This window comes from Phaseolus vulgaris, chromosome 6 (assembly GCF_000499845.2).
Source record: "Phaseolus vulgaris cultivar G19833 chromosome 6, P. vulgaris v2.0, whole genome shotgun sequence".
Lineage (NCBI taxonomy): Eukaryota > Viridiplantae > Streptophyta > Magnoliopsida > Fabales > Fabaceae > Phaseolus > Phaseolus vulgaris.
The window spans coordinates 455,831-473,773 of record NC_023754.2 but is presented as its reverse complement, the minus strand read 5'-3'; positions in this window follow the sequence as shown (position 1 = coordinate 473,773).

Sequence of the window (17,943 nt, the reverse complement as noted above, 5' to 3'; positions counted from 1 at the left end):
CCAAGCAAGATGAATCTTGGCTTTGGCATAGAAGAATTGCTCATATTCACATAAATCATTTGAACAAGCTAATATCAAAAGATCTTGTGATTGGGCTGCCAAAACTCAAGTTTGAGAGGGATCACATTTGTGAAGCTTGCCAAAAAGGGAAACAAGTGAAGAGTTCTTTTAAAACCAAAAATCTTGTCTCTTCATTGAGACCTCTTGAACTCCTTCACATGGATCTCTTTGGACCCTCTAGAACTATGAGTCTTGGTGGAAATTATTATGCTCTTGTTATTGTTGATGATTTCTCTAGGTACACTTTGACTTTGTTCTTGGAATCAAAGAGTGATGCCTTTGCTGCTTTCAAAAAGCTAGCAAGAAGGCTTCAAAACACAAAGAACAACAACATTGGCTCCATAAGAAGTGACCATGGAGGAGAATTCCAAAATGAGAAGTTTGCAAAGTTCTGTGAGAAGCTGGGGATCCTGCACAATTTCTCTGCTCCAAGAACACCACAGCAGAATGGAGTTGTAGAGAGGAAGAACAGATCTCTTGAAGAGCTTGCAAGGACAATGCTTAGTGAATCATCACTTCCTAAGTATTTTTGGGCAGATGCAGTGAGCACCTCTTGCTATGTGATGAATAGGGTGCTTATAAGGCCCATCTTGAAGAAAACCCCATATGAGCTGTTCAATGGAAGGAAGCCTAACATCAGTCACCTCAAAGTATTTGGTTGTAGCTGTTTTGTTCTCAACAATGGAAAGGAAAGCTTGGGAAAGTTTGATGAAAAAGCTGATCTTGGCATTTTCATTGGTTATTCACTCACAAGCCATGCTTATAGAATCTACAACAAAAGATTGATGACTGTAGAAGAGTCAGTTCATGTAGTCTTTGATGAGGTAGATCGCAGAACCAGTGAGAACACACAAATCAGTGCTGAGGAAGACGAACAGAGCATCAGTTTGGAGAAGCTGGATATCTGTGCAGAAAAACAACCGGTTGATTCGCAGAAACAACCGATTGAAATTCTGCAACAGAGTGAGCTACCCAAAGAGTGGAGGATTCCTAGAGATCTGTCAGTGGATAACATCATAGGGCAGATAAAGGAAGGTGTCTCCACACGTAGCTCCATCTCAAACTACTGCAGGCACACAACTTTTGTTTCTCAAATTGAACCAAAGTCAATTGAAGAAGCTCTCAAGGATGAGAAATGGGTTGAGGCTATGCATGAAGAGCTAAACCAATTTGAAAGAAATGAGGTATGGTTTCTTGTCCCTAAAACTAATGAAATGAATATTATTGGTTCAAAATGGGTTTTCAGGAACAAGCTAGATGAGGATGGAGTGATCACTAGAAACAAAGCAAGGCTAGTTGCCAAAGGCTACAATCAAGAAGAGGGCATAGACTATGGTGAAACCTTTGCTCCTGTGGCAAGATTGGAGGCTGTGAGGCTGCTGCTGGCTTTTGCTTGTATGAGTGGCTTCAAACTCTTCCAAATGGATGTAAAGAGTGCCTTCTTGAATGGCTACATCAATGAGGAAGTCTATGTAGATCAACCACCGGGTTTTGAAGATCATAAGTTTCCTAACCATGTCTTCAAGTTGAAGAAAGCTTTGTATGGTCTGAAACAAGCTCCAAGGCAGTGGTATGAGAGACTTAGCAACTTTCTGCTATCTCATGGTTATGAAAGAGGAATGGTAGACAAGACTCTCTTCATCAAGAAGTCAAATGCAGAAATTATTCTTGTGCAAATCTATGTTGATGACATCATCTTTGGTGCTACACAATATAGGCTATGTGAAGAATTTGTGGCTGCAATGAAAGGTGAGTTTGAAATGTCTATGATGGGAGAACTATCTTTCTTTCTTGGATTGCAGGTTAAACAAACAAAGGATGGGATCTTCCTAAGTCAATCAAAGTATTGCAAGGAAATTCTCAAAAAGTTTGACATGGAGAATTGCAAAGAGGCAAGCACTCCAATGCCATCAAGTTGCTATATAGATGCAGATGCTGCTGGAAAGAGTATAAATCAAACAAAATACAGAGGTTTGATTGGATCATTGCTTTATCTCACAGCAAGTAGACCGGACATCATGTTTGCGGTGTGTCTATGTGCAAGATATCAAGCAAATCCTAAGGAGTCACACTTCAAAGCTGCAAAAAGGATTCTGAAATATCTCAAAGGAACATCTTCTGTAGGACTATGGTATCCTTCTCATTCTCCTATACATTTAATTGGTTATTCAGATTCTGATTTTGCAGGTTGCAAGCTAGATAGAAAAAGCACAAGTGGCACTTGTCACCTTCTTGGCTCAAGCCTAATCTCATGGCATAGCAAGAAGCAAGCATGTGTTGCTCTCTCTACTGTTGAGGCAGAATATATAGTTGCAGGTAGTTGCTGTGCACAGATCCTATGACTCATGCAATAACTTGCAGATTTTGGTTTCCAAATCAGCAAAGTTCCTTTGATGTGTGATAACACAAGTGCAATAAATCTTACCAAAAATCAAATTTAGCACTCAAGGACCAAACATATTGAAATAAGACATCATTTCATCAGAGATCATGTGCAAAATGGGAACTGTGAAGTGAAGTTTGTGGAGACCAAACTGCAGCTAACTAACATCTTCACAAAGCCTTTGCCAAAAGAGAGGTTTTTCTTCTTGAGAAATGAGTTAGGTATTCTTGATCTTAATAATCTCTCTTAAATCTGTTTTTAATACATGTTAAAGTCTATTTGTGAAGACAAATAGGGGGAGAATTATTGGTTCTTGTATATCTATGTCTTATATGCATAAAATGTTTAAATCTCTGAATTTAAAATTGTTTTCTGTTGCTGCTGATAGAAACAACCGATTATTTCGTGTAAACAACCGATTGTTTATTATGCTTAATGAGTTGAAATCTAACTTGCTGCTGTAAGAAGCTTTGGATAGTATGAATGCTTTCTCTGCAGGAACTACTTCAGATTTAATCAGTAAAACACAAGCACCAGGGATTTGTCTTCATCAAATAGGGGGAGATTGTTGAACCAAGTGGTGTTCAATGTTTTGAAGAATCCAAATCCTTTGAAGGATGATGAAGTCTCTGTTTTGCTTGATGCTGCTATGCTGGTTTTAAGCCATGTTCTGGGGCAGTTCAATGTTGTAATCAACACTTAGATTAAATCTCAAAGCAATTAGCATCTAATTTTTAACAAAGCAAAATGTTTTTAAAACTAAGTTGAAACAACTGATTGTTTTGTCGAAACAACCGATTGTTTACACTTAGATGTTTTGAGAAAGTTTGAAAACTGTTTTTGAATGGTGTATTTTGTTAAGTAACAAAACAACCGATTGATTCGAGGAAAAAATCGATTGTTTGTTTTAAAACCATAACAGAAAAACTATCCTGACGTGCGTAAGTGGCGACGAGTGCACCCGGATAATGGCTGAACTCCACGAAGGTATTTTTGGGAGCCATGTGGGGGGAAGATCCTTAGCATCCAAGGTAATACGTGCAGGTTTTTTCTGGCCGACGGTAAGAGAAGACTGCGTTCGATACGCCCAGCGTTACAAGCAGTGTCAGATGCACGCTGATTGGCACAAACCGCCGCCAGAAAAACTGAGATCGATATATAGCCCGTGGCCTTTCCATACTTGGGGGATTGACATCCTAGGCCCGTTCCCACTGGCGATAAGGCAGATGAAGTACCTGATCGTCGCCATTGAGTACTTCACCAAGTGAATAGAAGCAGAACCAGTGGCACAGATCACTGTGCACAAGGTACAACACTTTGTTTGGAAGAACATTGTGTGTCGTTTTGGGGTGCCAAGGCGTCTCATTTCAGACAATGGCACCCAGTTCGCAAGCCAACAGTTGGAAAAGTTATGTGCAGAAGTAGGCGTCGCCAGAAGTAGGCATCGCCAGATAAAGAGGCGAAGGTCAGACGCAAAGCAAGATAACAAGTATGTGGAGTGTAAGTTAAAACCCGGGTGCCTAGTCCTTGAGCAGGGTTTAAGGAATTCCTTCAGGACGCCCCCTCCTCAAGTATGAATAGCTAGCCCCGATACCAGATGTCAGTGTAAGTTAAAATCCGGGTATCTAGTCCCTGAGCAGGGGTTAAGGGATTCTTTCGGGACACCCCCTCCTCAGGTATGAATAGCTAGCCCCGGTGTCTAGTGTTTTAGACACCCTGAGGACGATACGGCGCTGCTGTAGTAGGCCTCTCTTCAGGCATGGGCACCAAACGTAAAGAGATAAGGGCTAAGTTGCCCTGGTGTTTTAGACACTCCATGGATGATACAATGCTGTTGTATAGGCCTCTCCATAGGCGTGGGCACCAGAGCACGACTTTTGTCCAAAGTGCATAGATACGCTGAGGACACCCAGAGCAGGTCTCTCCTCGAGCGTGGACACCCAGTACAGGTAAATATAAGTCCTCCTCGCCCTCGAGCGATGTCGAGGCCCAGATGAACAGATAAGTTCTCCCACCCTTGAGCGATATCGAGGCCAGAAAAGATATGAGAGCGAGACCTTTGGTAGTAAGTGCCTAAGGACTCGAAACAGGTAAGGTAGAGAGCAAGCTGAAAACTTTCACGAGCCTAGAAGGCCAGAGAAAATCAAAGAACAAGAGAAGAAGTCACGTGCTACCTAAAAAGTTAAAGGTGAAGCGATGAAGAGATGTATCGAGGGAAACGCATTCGATATAGTAAAGAAGACATAAGCAAATAAAGGTGCAAGGAAGATTGAGATCGCACGAGAATTTAAAGGCGACGTTCGAATGACATTCAAGCAAATAAGTTAAGTGTCAGGATTACGAGTAAAGTTTAAAATATTGTAAATACAAATTCACAAGCAAGATAGAAGTTTATTAAGGGCAACTCATTCCCCGAGGTCGAGGGGCACGACCTTCCCGTCAACAATATGGCTGAAAGGGCTGTAGTTGGAGGTGTCAATCCCCGGTTTTCACAGGCGGCTTGAGCTAGGGCCTCCTTGAAACCCACTGCAAAGGTGTCGGCCATGTCGTTGATAAGTTTCCCTTTGGCATGCTCCAGTCTTTTAATTGTGGAGTCCTGAATTTCCCTCTCCGCAATGAGCTCTTTCTTGGCCCTCTCCAGCTCCTCGATCGCGGAGTCCCCGGAGGCTAGCTGCTTCTCGAGAACTTCCTTCTCCACCCGAAGCCTGTTCAATTCAGTCTAGAACTGGCCATGCTCAGTTTGGAGAAGGTTGAGCTTTTCCATCTTTTCAGCTAGCTCCCCTTCGATCTTCTCCAGCGATTGCTCCCGGTTAGCGCATTGGTCAGCAAGTTGTTTCTGTTTTGCCTCGAAAGCTCGCATCGCCGCTTCAAGAGCAACGATTTTGGATTGGAGAGACGCCACCTGTGCAAGGAGCTCAGTGCCAGCTTGCCCTGCGTCATGTAGCCGTTTGCAGGCTTCCGCATTGTCCTCTCAGGCACTTCTCAAAGAGGCTTTGTAAACTTCCTTTTGGCACGCCCAGCCACGACACAGGCTCTCCTTTTCCTCTTTCAGGGTAGCCACTTGCTGTTGGAGAGTTTGGAGGGTGCGTGCCTCATCAGCCTTGGACTTTGCTTGGGCGCGCCACTCAAGGGCGACAGCCAAGAAGGCCCCCAGATAGTAAGGCATGCCCTCTGACCGTCGCACTCCAGAAGACTCACCCGACGACAGCCTCTCATTGAAACCCCTCATTAGCTGCATGATGGGAGGGGGAATCGCTATAAGCTCTAGGGTAGGGGTTGGGGCGGCAGGTGTTGGAGTTGGTGTTGGAATTGGTGTTGGTGTTGGTGTTGGTAAAGGCACAGACTCTACCACCCCCTCCTCCTGGACTATTTGTGGCGAGGGAGATGTGGCGCTGGGAGGGTTGTTCATCAAACACCCCCCATGCGGAGGTGAAGGGGAGCGTGAGTAAACGATACGGTTGGTCCTCCTCCTCTTATAGGCAAGTCTCACGTCCGAGTCTTCATCCTCGGAGGAGATGGTGAGCACCCTCTTGCCTTTGTCAAGGGGGGCTGTAGGAGGAGTGCCAGCTACAGCCAGTGGGACTGCAGCAATGGGAGGGGGTGATTTGGGTGTTTAGAGTGTGAGAGGAGAGTTTGGTGTTTGTAGGGAATGGGGAGAGTTGGGTGTTTCGGCAGTATGGGTAGTGGAGATGGCGGCAACGGAGGCGCCACCCTTTGCGGACGTCGCGTCAAAACGAGCCTTCAAGGACCTGGCCAGTTCAATTCGCGTTGCGAAATCCATCACTGATGCTGCACCAAACAAATCAAGCAACAAAGGTTAGGGCTGATATTAACGCGGAAATTTCGAGTACAGAATATCAACTCTACTATTGAGGCAAATTTGCGAATCAACGACAAGTATAGAAATTAAAACAGTCAAGCATCGCATGCATGAGTCAGAGAAAGCACGATTAAGAGGCAAGGATAGAGAAGACAAGAAAGGGGGAAGTTTCCCTACCAAAGTATGAAGACAAGGTGCGCGCATTGAACTCACAAGCTGTGAGCTTCAACGTGTTGAAAACGATCTTCAGGCCAGCCAAGGCCTCGCACACCCCCCTGTCGAAGGAAGATAGCTCGTCCAAAGATTTGGGTTTGACCAGTTTGGGTTTTTCCGTCCAATACAGGGGGAACCCATCAAGAGCTGTGGGGTTGCGCTTGTTCGCACGCACCCTGAAAAAGAGGCCTTTCCAACCATTGAAGGAGTTCTAGAAGAGGGTTAGGAGGATTCTTCCGACAATTCCAGAGAAGCTTACCCAGAGTCTCTTCACCTCAAAGAAATGAAGGAAAACGTCCACTGAAGGTGGGACGCCCAGGCACCCACATAGGATTTGAAAAGCCCTGACGAAGGCCCAGCCATTGGGGTGTAGCTGGGCGGGGGCTATGTTGTTCTCGGTGAGTAACTCCCTCTCAAAGGATGTGAAGGGAAGGCGCACACCAACGCGTTTGAAAACCGTTTGGTACATGAAGAAGAAGGGTTTCCTGCCATTAAACTGGTTGTCCACACAGACTGGCTCCCCAGGGATGCCATGGCAAACAGAGATGTGGGAGTCGTGGGTGCTACAGAAGGCGTTAAAGTTGTATAATTGTGGGTCACCCTGGTGCTTCACCACGTCTTCTACGGTGGTTAGGCTAGTGCACTCAGCCAAGAGCTCATCTGAGGCCCAGGAGTACTGAGCCTTATAGTCGACCTTTGGGGGAGGATTGGGCGTTGTTTTTGTACGCGCCATAGATTGATAAAGAAGCTGAAGAAGGAAGAAAAAAGCAAAGGCTTAGTGAAGGAGTTTTGAAGAAGCAAATGGGACGAAACCATAGGAAGCCCCTACCCACGCGAGAAATCCAGAAAAGAGAGGAAAGCGAAGAAATGTGGAGGAAAGGCGAGAACACAGAAATACAAGAAACACAAACAGGCCCAGGCAGTTAAGAGAGCGGTACAACTAAGTATGAGGGAGATAATAGCAGAAAAACCGTACCTTTGGTGATTTGGAAATGGAAAGGGACGAGCTTTGTGAACGAAGAAGGGAGGGATCGCGAGAGCTTCAGAGAAAAGAAGAATGAACAGTGAAGAAGAACGCAAGAGTGAATAGAACAGTAGTTGAAGCGCGGGATTACGAAGACTTAAACATTATGACTGAAGCGCAAGAGAAGCTAGTTTGGGACCGTGTGATTAAGCCACGTGTCGAGGGATTAAGCGCTAACTTGAAGCGTAAGAGGCCCCAAGCGCTAGCCGTACGATTGAGCCACGTGTCAAGAGATTAAAGCATGACCCAAAGCGTCACTTTTCTCGCTTAGAGAATGTTACGTCGGCTCAGGAAGTGTCACGTCCACTGCTCAAGGGAATGTCACGTCAGCTGCTCAAGGGAATGTCACGTCAACCACTCAGGAAATGCCATGTCATCAGAGTGCCACGTGGACAATAGGGCGAGGCCTTAGTCTTTTTGCTGAAAACAAGTATCAGCTCAAGACTGGGGGGCTTGTGTACCGTCCCGTCCCTGGGCGTTGACCAAAGTCAAGTCAAAGTCAAAGTCAACGTATGGAGGGGTCCTTTCCAAGGAAGAAAGTCAGCAGGTTGGGGCGTCGCTTGGGGGAAGCGTCACCTTATTAAAGCGTCGCCAGGTGTAGGCATCGCCAGGTGTAGGCGTCGCCAAGAAGGGACGTCGCCAGGTTGGGCGTCAGCAAGATGGGGCGTCGCTAGGTTGGGCGTCGCCTAGTTAAGGCATCAACGAGGTCACCCCCCGGTACCCATGGGTAGGAAAGACCGTGGAGGGGGTGACACCGCGAGACGCCTCAGTGCCTCAGAACAGTGATGAAGAGAAGAGAAAGGTGGCTTCAAGGCCATAGTTCTAGTACCAGTAGGGGTAACCTGACTCGTGAAGTACCCACGCCACCGCTAGGAGACCCTGGGACAGATACGACCCATGAGAGGGCCACGTCCAGGGGAGAACCACGTGCATGGTACGAGAGTAAGGTAGATACCCTCCCAAGGTGAGTGACTAGAGGCTAGGGCGCCTGAGTTGGCACCCAAAAAAGTTGCCCCTTTGCGTCAGATGCACTTTGAGGAAAAAGGACTCACACAATGGAATAACCCTAAGTTAGGTTACGACGCTGTGAGGCCCTCTGCGTAGAGCAACGATCAAGTCAGAAGAACACATGGCAATAAGCACTGAAAACATCAAGGCTTTCCTAAAGGTTCGCTAAGGAACGCGTTAATTTAGATTACGTTTCGAATGTTTCGAGGGATATTTTTATACGCTTTCAATGCGCTTTGACGTGCATTGAATGCGAGAGGTGTATAAAAAGGGCCTTGGGACGTTTGAAAAGGGGATCCAAGTTTTGACCTAATTCTGACAGTTTACACAGAGTCACAAAAACCCTAGTTGTTTCACGGCGCACCCACTGTACGCACAGACAATTAGGGCAACATAGTACTAGTTATTCAGTATTTCGACCACCTTCAGAGCATCCAGTCACGGTGTTCCGATACGGAGGTGTGTCCCCTTTGATGTTTCTCGCTAGCTGACTTGATCGTCGGAGTGCAAACGGCCGCGAGGGCGCCCCTTTGTTCAATTCTTTTCAGGTATTCACAAACGAAGCAGAACAAAGGTCCCCTAGCTCGCGAGGATGAGCCACGAATAAAGACGACCCTGGTCAACCGGCGGGAACACTATATATGAATTATGTTTGAATGATTATGCTGAGTGTAACTTGAAGATATAAGCTTAACAATTATACTCTCTGTTCTGGCACAAGATCTAATCAAGTCATAATCCCCTTCTTGACCAAGTGTTTCTAATCTACTCAATTCCTCCCTTTTACTTACTATTCAATAAACTATATTGAACTCAAGTTTTAATTAGGTGTAAAACGGATACAATTTAGGTGCAACATTTTATTTCTCATTCGTTACGATATCATACCTAATAGATATAGATCGTCCTTGAACTGACAATAATCGAGTATAAATCGAACAATCTTTGGGTCATGGGTCATCTTTGAACCGACTATAACAAATATTCGCAAACTGATTCTAGGAGTTGTCCACAACTCACAAATGGATGATTATTTGATTGGTTTCATCGGTCGCTATAGACCCGAGCATGGGAGAGTGTATTGAGCATTATGATTGTTCATAGGTCGGATAGATGAGACATTTATTCGTAGAATTTTTTATATTTATCTACCTTTGGATTTTAAATTATAAGTATGTGTTGTGTCACGACGATGCACAACCCCCCAACCTCGAGTCCAGGAGATGAAGAAGCTTGATGGCGAGGATTTAAATGCTTGGGTTTGTCATCATTATGCGTTCTAACGGATGCAAGTTTACCCTTACATGTGACATCATCCAAGTGATGAGCTTTTTTCGAAACGTCATTCCCACTTTTCATTTATACAAAACATATAACTTCTGCAAAAACAAATCGTTAAACATTTCGTCTCGTTTTGTCGAGACCTTTCGCATTCTTTCCTTGACGTTTTAACTTAATCCTCGTGAATCTTCGGTACATAAAACTCATTTTCGCTCTTTGAGTTGCTTTGTGCTGTTGTTCTCGTTCTTCCAAGGTTAGTGATGTCTTCCCTCTTTCGTCCTACTTCTTCTTCTTCAGTCGCTCCTTCTCCTCTTCCCAAGCCCCCTTCGTCTTCGTCTTCCTCGTCTAGTTCCTCCTCTACCCAAATCCTTAATTCAAACTATTGTCCTCGAGGGGGAGGAAGTGAGGGATGATGACCAAGGCAACGTGTCTGACCGGTCAAGCACCTCCGAGCAGCCGCGTCCGTACGAGGACCCTAGTTGGGTTGATCCCTAAGTGTTTGGGATCACGTCCGTCCTTTTGACAAACGCCTCTGTCTCTGATTTTTTGAATAGGATCCCTGTTTTGAAGGCTTCTGCCAGGGGATCTCCTTTATCCTTCGGTCATTGTGCGTTAACCGACCGTGTGTACAGGGAACGGTCATCCATCGAACCCCCTTTCTTCTTCATGTACACTTGTCTCTTTTTTGACTTGCATGTGTCGTTTCCTTTTAACACGTTCACGGTGGGCGTCCTTCACGTGTTCAACGTTGCGCCGAGTCAGTTGCACTCAAACACATGGGCATCGATGCAGGCCTTTCGCGTGGTATGCCAAATTTTTTGTTTGCGTCCTTCCTCCTCTTGTTTTTTGTATTTCTATACCTCTCATCTGTCCGACCCTGTTAGCTGGCATTCGTTAGTCAAGCGAGCGGGCAACGTTTTGTTCAAAGCCTTCACGACCTCTTACAAAAACTTCAAAGAGAGGTTCTTTAAAGTGTTTGTGGAGCTTGCGGGTATGCCACACTTCTTTGATGCAGGCGGTCAACCTAGGTTTCCTCTGTTTTGGACCAGGAAACCTACAAAGATAAAGGATTGGCCTCATCCGGTCAACCCGAGTGCTGGTAAGCGGGAGATTTTTGCTATCTTCAATAACCTTCCTAGAAAAATACCTGCGTGGCCACTGATGTCCTTGTACACCGAGTCCGATCGCGAAGTGGCCTTTGAGGGTATGTTAACATCTTAGACCTTCAGTCGTTTCTTGGAATTTTAACTAATGCTTTGTGTTTTTCGTTGCAGCAATCGCAATAACAGAAGTCCCTCAAGCGGTTGATATGTTGAAAGCTTTCAAGGACCGTGTTAAGGAGAAAAATGGGCGTTCAGGCTCCGAGGCTACGCAAACAGAGGCTCGAGCAGGGCCTTCCCAGAAAAATCCAAGGAAGAGGGCATGGGAGGGTGGCAACACCACGCGGACATACCGCTCCCCCAGCGAGATGCCCGTCCCCGCTCCGAGTCGAGCAACCATCAATCTTGACTCCCTGCTGATTGACGATTTCAACCGACCCCCCTACAACGATCGTCGTGTCGGTGGTGGCCGTCCAACAGTCACCCCTATCGGTATTGAGAGGTGACTTTCACTTTTCTGCGGGTGAGTGTGAATCTGCCCCTAGCACCAAGGAGGTGATCCGAACGATCCTTGAGGACAACCTACTTGAAGGCGACATACAAATGATATGCCGAGGTCTGGTATTGACCCGCCTCAGGGCTGGGGCGCGCGGTCGGCGCATGGAGGAGGTTTCCCACTTAGAGCATGAGCTTCTTGAGGCATCGAGCAGCCTAAAGCAAGTTGTTGACGCCAACACGACTTATGAGAAGAAACTGTGTGATCAAGCTGCCGAGTGGGAGCTGGACGCGGCTCGGATAGCCAAGCTGGAATGTCTGGAGGCCGATAGGGCAGCTGAGAATGACCGACTTAAGAAAGCCTTGGAGGAGGCTGGCCGGACGATACTATGGCTTTGATTAGTCAAAGTTTCAACTTGTCTGTTCAGAAGGCTTGGGTGTTGTACGGTGGCCCTCCTCCTTCTGGTGAGTTTGATCAGGAGATGGAGGTCTTCGACGACCGCCTTGTCCCCGCGAACAAAGTCCAGAGATTGCAGACCGCTGTTGGGCCTGCGCCGAGCGATGATGCTGAAGACCGTAGTTTAGGGTTTTAGTTTTCTTTTCCCTCGCTCGTTTTGTTCCCTTGAGGCCGGGGTGTGGCCTCCCCCTTTGTTTAATATCAATGCAATTAGTTGTTTATGGAAATATGTTCAAGTTATCCTTATCGTTTAGTGTTGCAATGTGAATTAAATATCTAAAATTGGTTTTTAACATCAGTCGGTTGTGGAGTGTATAATGAATAACTGGATTTAAATAACCATATTTGCATAAGTTATCCTTAACGGTCGGTGTGGTGCTTATGTCGGTTAGGGCTTCATCCTGACTGACAATTGTGTTTTAGGTATCGGAAGGTATGTCGTTTAGGGCTTCATCCTGGCTGAATCGTGTAGATGAAGTGTCGAGAGGGTATGTCGGTTAAGACTTCATCCTGACCAACACTTGCGTCTTAGGTATCGGGAGGGTATGCCGGTTAGGGCTTCATCCTGGCCGACACTTGCGTTTTAGGTATCGGGAGGGTATGCTGGTTAGGGCTTCATCTTGGTCGAATCGTGCCTCTTAGGTTGATTTTATAATTTGCACGTTGCTTGATAGAAACGCCTCTTTAAAACCTCTCTGACCGTTGTGTGTTGTCGGGTGAGAAAAGAGTGCGTAGATTTTATTCATCCTTTAGCTAAAATAAAATTTGAGGTGCGTGGAATTCCACGTCCTCGATACAACTTTGCCTGATAGCCACTCTAGGTGGTATGCCCCCCCTTCACTGAATTCTCGGATTCAGAATGGTCCTTCCCAATTGGACGAGAACTTGTCGTCCGACTTCCTTGTATCGCTACGCATTCTCCAGACAAGGTCACCTTTGTGGAAGCTTCTTGGCCGAACCTTTGTGTTGTATCTTCTTGTTGCTCGCAGCTTGCATGCGGCCTCGCGGATTTTGATCTTATAACGGAGTTCATTAATGAGGTCAAGCCCGACCGCCAGACTTTCTTAATTTAAGGATAGATCAAAGAGTTGTCGCCTGATGGACAGCTCGCCTACTTCGACCGGTATCATGGTTTCGGTGTTGTACGACGTTTCTTGGGTCGTTGTCTGGGGTGTGCATCGATATGCCCATAGGACTTCTAGCAATTCCTCTGTCCACCTTCCCTTGGTTGTGCCAAGTCTCTTCTTCAACTCGTTTAAGAGGACTTTGTTGGCGACTTCGACTTGACCGTTCGTCTGAGGATGTTCGATCAAGCTGGTCACGGATTTGATGCCGAGGTCATCATAAAAAGTCTTAAGCCCTCGATTAATGAACTGTCGTTTGTTATCTGATACGATTGTGTGTGGCACCCTAAACCGACACACGATATTCTTCCAAACAAAGTTTTGGACATTCTTGGCCGATATAGAAGCGAGAGGCTCAGCCTCTATCCACTTCGTGAAGTAGTCCACTGCAACTAGTAGGTGTTTTGTCTGACCTTTATCGGGCGAGAAAGGGTCATCCCCCATATGGCAAACGGCCAAGGAGACGTCATGCTGTGGAGCTCCTCCGACTTTGAATGATGCAGGGGACCGAACTGTTGGCACTTCAAGCATTTCTTCACGTATTATGCACAATCTCCTTGGACGGTCGGCCAATAGTACCTTGCCCTGATAACTTTGGCCGCCATTGTTCATGCTCCAGAGTGGTTGCCGCACACTCCATCTTCAATCTCTTGCAACACGTATTGTGCTAGTTCTTTGGTGAGGCATTTTAGGAGCGACATTGAATAGCCTCTTCGGTACAGATCAAGACCGATCAAGGTGTACCGTGCGCACTGCAGTCTGATTTCCTTTTCGTCGCCCGGCTTGCACGTTCCGTACTCTAATTATTGGATGATTGGACCCATCCAAGTATCAGTTTCGGTAACAGCTAAAACATTGGGCGTCACCCACGCTCGGTTGCTTCAGACGAATCTGAACGATAGACCGATGGTGGCTTTGTTTCTTTGTGGATGCGAGGCGAGATAGTGCGTCTTCTCGTTCATTGTCCTGCCGGCGTATGTGTTCGATAATGACCTTATCGAATTTGGCAATTGAATTGTCGATCGTGTGATAGTACCACTGGAGTAAGGGCTCCTTTACTTCGAATTCACCTTTGATCTGCCTGACGACAAGTTGTGAGTCACTTTTGCACACCACCTCGCGGGCTCTGAGGTCATGGGCGAGGTTAAGGCTGGCCAAGATGGCTTCGTACTCGCCTGATTGTTTGTTGCCTTGAAGGAAAACTGCAATGCTTGTTCGAACAACAGGTCGTTTGGTCCTTCTAGGATGACCCTTGCGCTGTAGGCGGTCTTATTGGATGATCCATCCATATACAACGTCTATTCGGTCGAGACATCTGGTTGTAGTGCCAAGTCTGTCGAGAAGTCCGCCAAGCATTGGGATTTGATGGCATCCCTCGATTCATATCGGATGTATAATTTTGATAGCTCGACCGACCACCCTATCATTCGTCCTGCAAGATCGGATTTAGACAATATTATATATAAATGGTAGCTGGTTTTTACCATTATGGCATGGTTTTGAAAGTATGGTCGCATCCATCTTGCTGTCAGAACCAGTGCTAGTGCTACTTTCTCTATCATCTCGTACCTTGTCTCGTCCGCATGGAGCGTGCGACTGAGCGCTTGCACCAAGGCCGCATTGACCGCTTCTTCTTTGTTGATCTCTTGCACCAAGGCCGCATTGACCGCTTCTTCTGATACTGCCAGGTATACTATGATCGGATGATCCTGCCTTGGCTTTTGAATGATGGTCAGTGACGAGAGAAATTCCTTTAGCTCGTTGAAAATGTCTTCACAAGCTTCATTCTAGTTGAAATTTGTTGTTTTTCGGAGCATCTGTGTCATTGGTTTGATCCGCTTGGCAAGCTGAGGAACAAATCTTGATAGTGTTGTTAACCTGCCAAGTAGTTGTTGCACCTCTTTCAGGTTCTTTGGGCTTCTCATCTCAGTTATTGATTTTCACTTATCGGGGTTGGCTTCAATTCCCCGATGGGTTAGCATAAAACCCAGGAATTTGCCCCCTTCGACCCCGAATGCACACTTCTCGGGGTTGAGGCACATGTTGGTCCTTCTTAGAGCATCAAAGACTTCTTGCAAGTCTTTGATGTGCTGGTCACACGAGTCAGATTTGACGACTATGTCGTCCACATAGACCTCCACGCTCTTGCCGATCATCCCTTTGAAGATTGTATCCATCAGCCGTTGGTACGTCGCTCATGCGTTCTTTAGGCCGAACGACATTACTTCATAGAAGTAATTTGCACCATCGGTCGCAAAGGTCGTCTTCTCCTTGTCCCTGGGGTGCATGCTTATCTGGTTATAACCAAAGTAAGCGTCTAGGAAGCTCAACACTTTGTGCCCGGCTACCCTATCAACCAGACGATCGATGTTAGGCAGGGGATAGGAGTCCTTTGGGCACGCTTTGTTCAGGCCTTTATAGTCAACGCACATTCGCCATTGGCCGTTGGATTTGGTGACCATGACCACGTCGCCAACCAAGTAGTATACTAGGCCTCTCGAATGAACCCGACAGCCAAGAGCTTCTCGGCTTCCGCTCAGGCCGCGAGCCTTCTTTTTTCTCTCCATGATTTATCTTCTTTTGCGCGACCGGGCGCGCTTCTTTGTAGACCGATAGCCTGTAGGTTATGACTTCAGGGTTTACACCTGGTACCTCGGCAGCCGTCCAAGCGAAAAGATCAACATTCTTCTTCAAAGCTTGATGTATGAGCTCAGCATCAACGGCTGCCATTGTTGTGCCAATACTCGTGTAGCGTTCTTCGTCGATGATCGAGACATGACGCAACTCGTCCTTGGCTTAAAGCCTTGGTTCCACCTCTCAAGGGTCGAGGTCAATCATGGCAACTGCGTGTTTCGCTGGTCGCTCTGATCTTCAGGGGGACCTCCCTCGTCCAGCCATCTTTCGTCTGGGTGACTGACTTCCAGACGCCTTCTGACGAGTGGGTTCCACTCTCAGACTCTCTTCGTAGCATTCCCTTGCAATCTTCTGATCCACATGGATCGTCAATATATCTCTCGACAAAGATGGAAACTTCATTGCGAGGTGTGGGGTGGAAATGATCACTCCAAGCTTGTTGAGAGACAACCGTATGAACATAATGTTGTATGAGGTATTGGCATCAATAAACAAGTACCTGATCTTCAGGGTTTTACTCGCATTTTCTAGGTCGAAGGTGGTGTATAGCTCGATGTACCCCTTCGTGCCCACTCGCTCTCTTGAGAAGCCAACTATGTGGTCATCGTAGGGTGTCATCTCCTCTATTGGAATCCTCATAGGCTTAAAGGTCTTCCAGTAGAGGATGTCGACCGAGCTCCCCTGGTCCACGAGGGTCTTCATGATGGTGAAGGTTTCAATGTCGACTGATATCACCATCTGGTCATCCTGAGAGGGTTCTACACCCTTGAAATCTTCCTCAGTGAACGTGATAGGGGGCATCCTTGGCCGGATGACAACATAATTGACCTAGTGCACCGCGCGCAGATGCTTCTTCCTGGCGCTGGTTTTCGTCCTTACGAGTTATCTGGTTTTGCAGCATTAGTAACTCCACCCTACGTTGTTCTTTTAGGGAGGCCAAGTTCTACTTCATTTTCTCTTGCATCTAACCTAAAGCGTCCCTCATGGTTCTTTAAGAGTTCTCTTCACCCCTCCGAAGAAAAGTCTTAAGCGGTTGATGTTAGAATGGATGGCTTTAAACTAGAGGGGGGGTGAATTGTTTAAAGAGAATTTTCGTAAACTTTTAAAAAAAGAATGAAATTATCTCAGGAAAGCAATTGATTCATAAATTCAGTTCGCCAAAACAGCAAGCAAAAGCTGCAGTACCAGAAAAACAATCGGTTGTTTCACAGAAACAATCGGTTGTTTATACCAGCAAACAACAAATAAAACTAAATTTAAAGAGTTAGAGATAGAGAGATTGTACACAGATGTTTATACTGGTTCACTCCAAACTCAGAGCTACATCCAGTCTTCTCAGAAACCCTGAGGAAATCCACTAAGCAATCACACCTTGATTACTTACACAACAACCAAGAGAATGACCTTGAACACCTCAAGAAACACACTCTCCTTGGCCAACACACCTACACCAAGATTGCTGATCTTGATCCCCTCAAGAACACACAGCCAATCTTAGCAAACACAGAAACGAAACTTGTTTCACAGAGTACAAGGATTACACTTGTTACAGAAGATAATCTGAAATCAATACAAGCAAAATCCTATTCCACAAACTTTGATCAATCACAAACTTTTAGCAATCTCAGCTCTTTGAAAAACTCAAAAACTCTTAGCAAAAAACTTGTCAAAGATTAATTGTCAAATCTGTTATTCTGAATTTATTCAAAGATGTAGTTTGTTATCAAATCTTAACAAACTCTTAAATTTCATTAAAAGATTGGTCAAAGCATTTAATGACTGGAACGTAAGCAGTTAAATCATTTAAAGCTCAGTCAAAGATAAAACAGTTTTTCTGTTATGGTCCCAAAACAAACAATCGGTTGTTTCCTCAAATCAATCGGTTGTTTTGGTTCTTAACAGTTCAAACATTTTAAAAACACTTTTTAATCTTTTTCTCAAAACACCTAAGTATAAACAATCGGTTGTTTTAACTTAGTTTGAAAACATTTTACTTTCACAAAGATTGAGAATGCCTATGCTTTAGATTTAATCAAAGGGTGGATTACAACATTCAAACTACCCCAGAACTATACTAAACCAGCACAGCAACACCAAGCACAGCAAAGACTTCAACATCCTTCAAAGGATTTGGATTCTTCAAAGCTTGAACACCACTTGGTTCAACAGTTGATTCGTGTTATCTTGTTGGGCACTCATGTCGACAATGTGTCTAGCTGCTATAGTGGTCCTGGGAAAAGTTTTGTCAGGATCCCTCGGTGAGCGTCAAATGTTCCTATCGAAAATGAACTCAGGAGTACAACTCAACGAGGACAGGATGTTTCTCAAGGAACGAGTTTTCAGT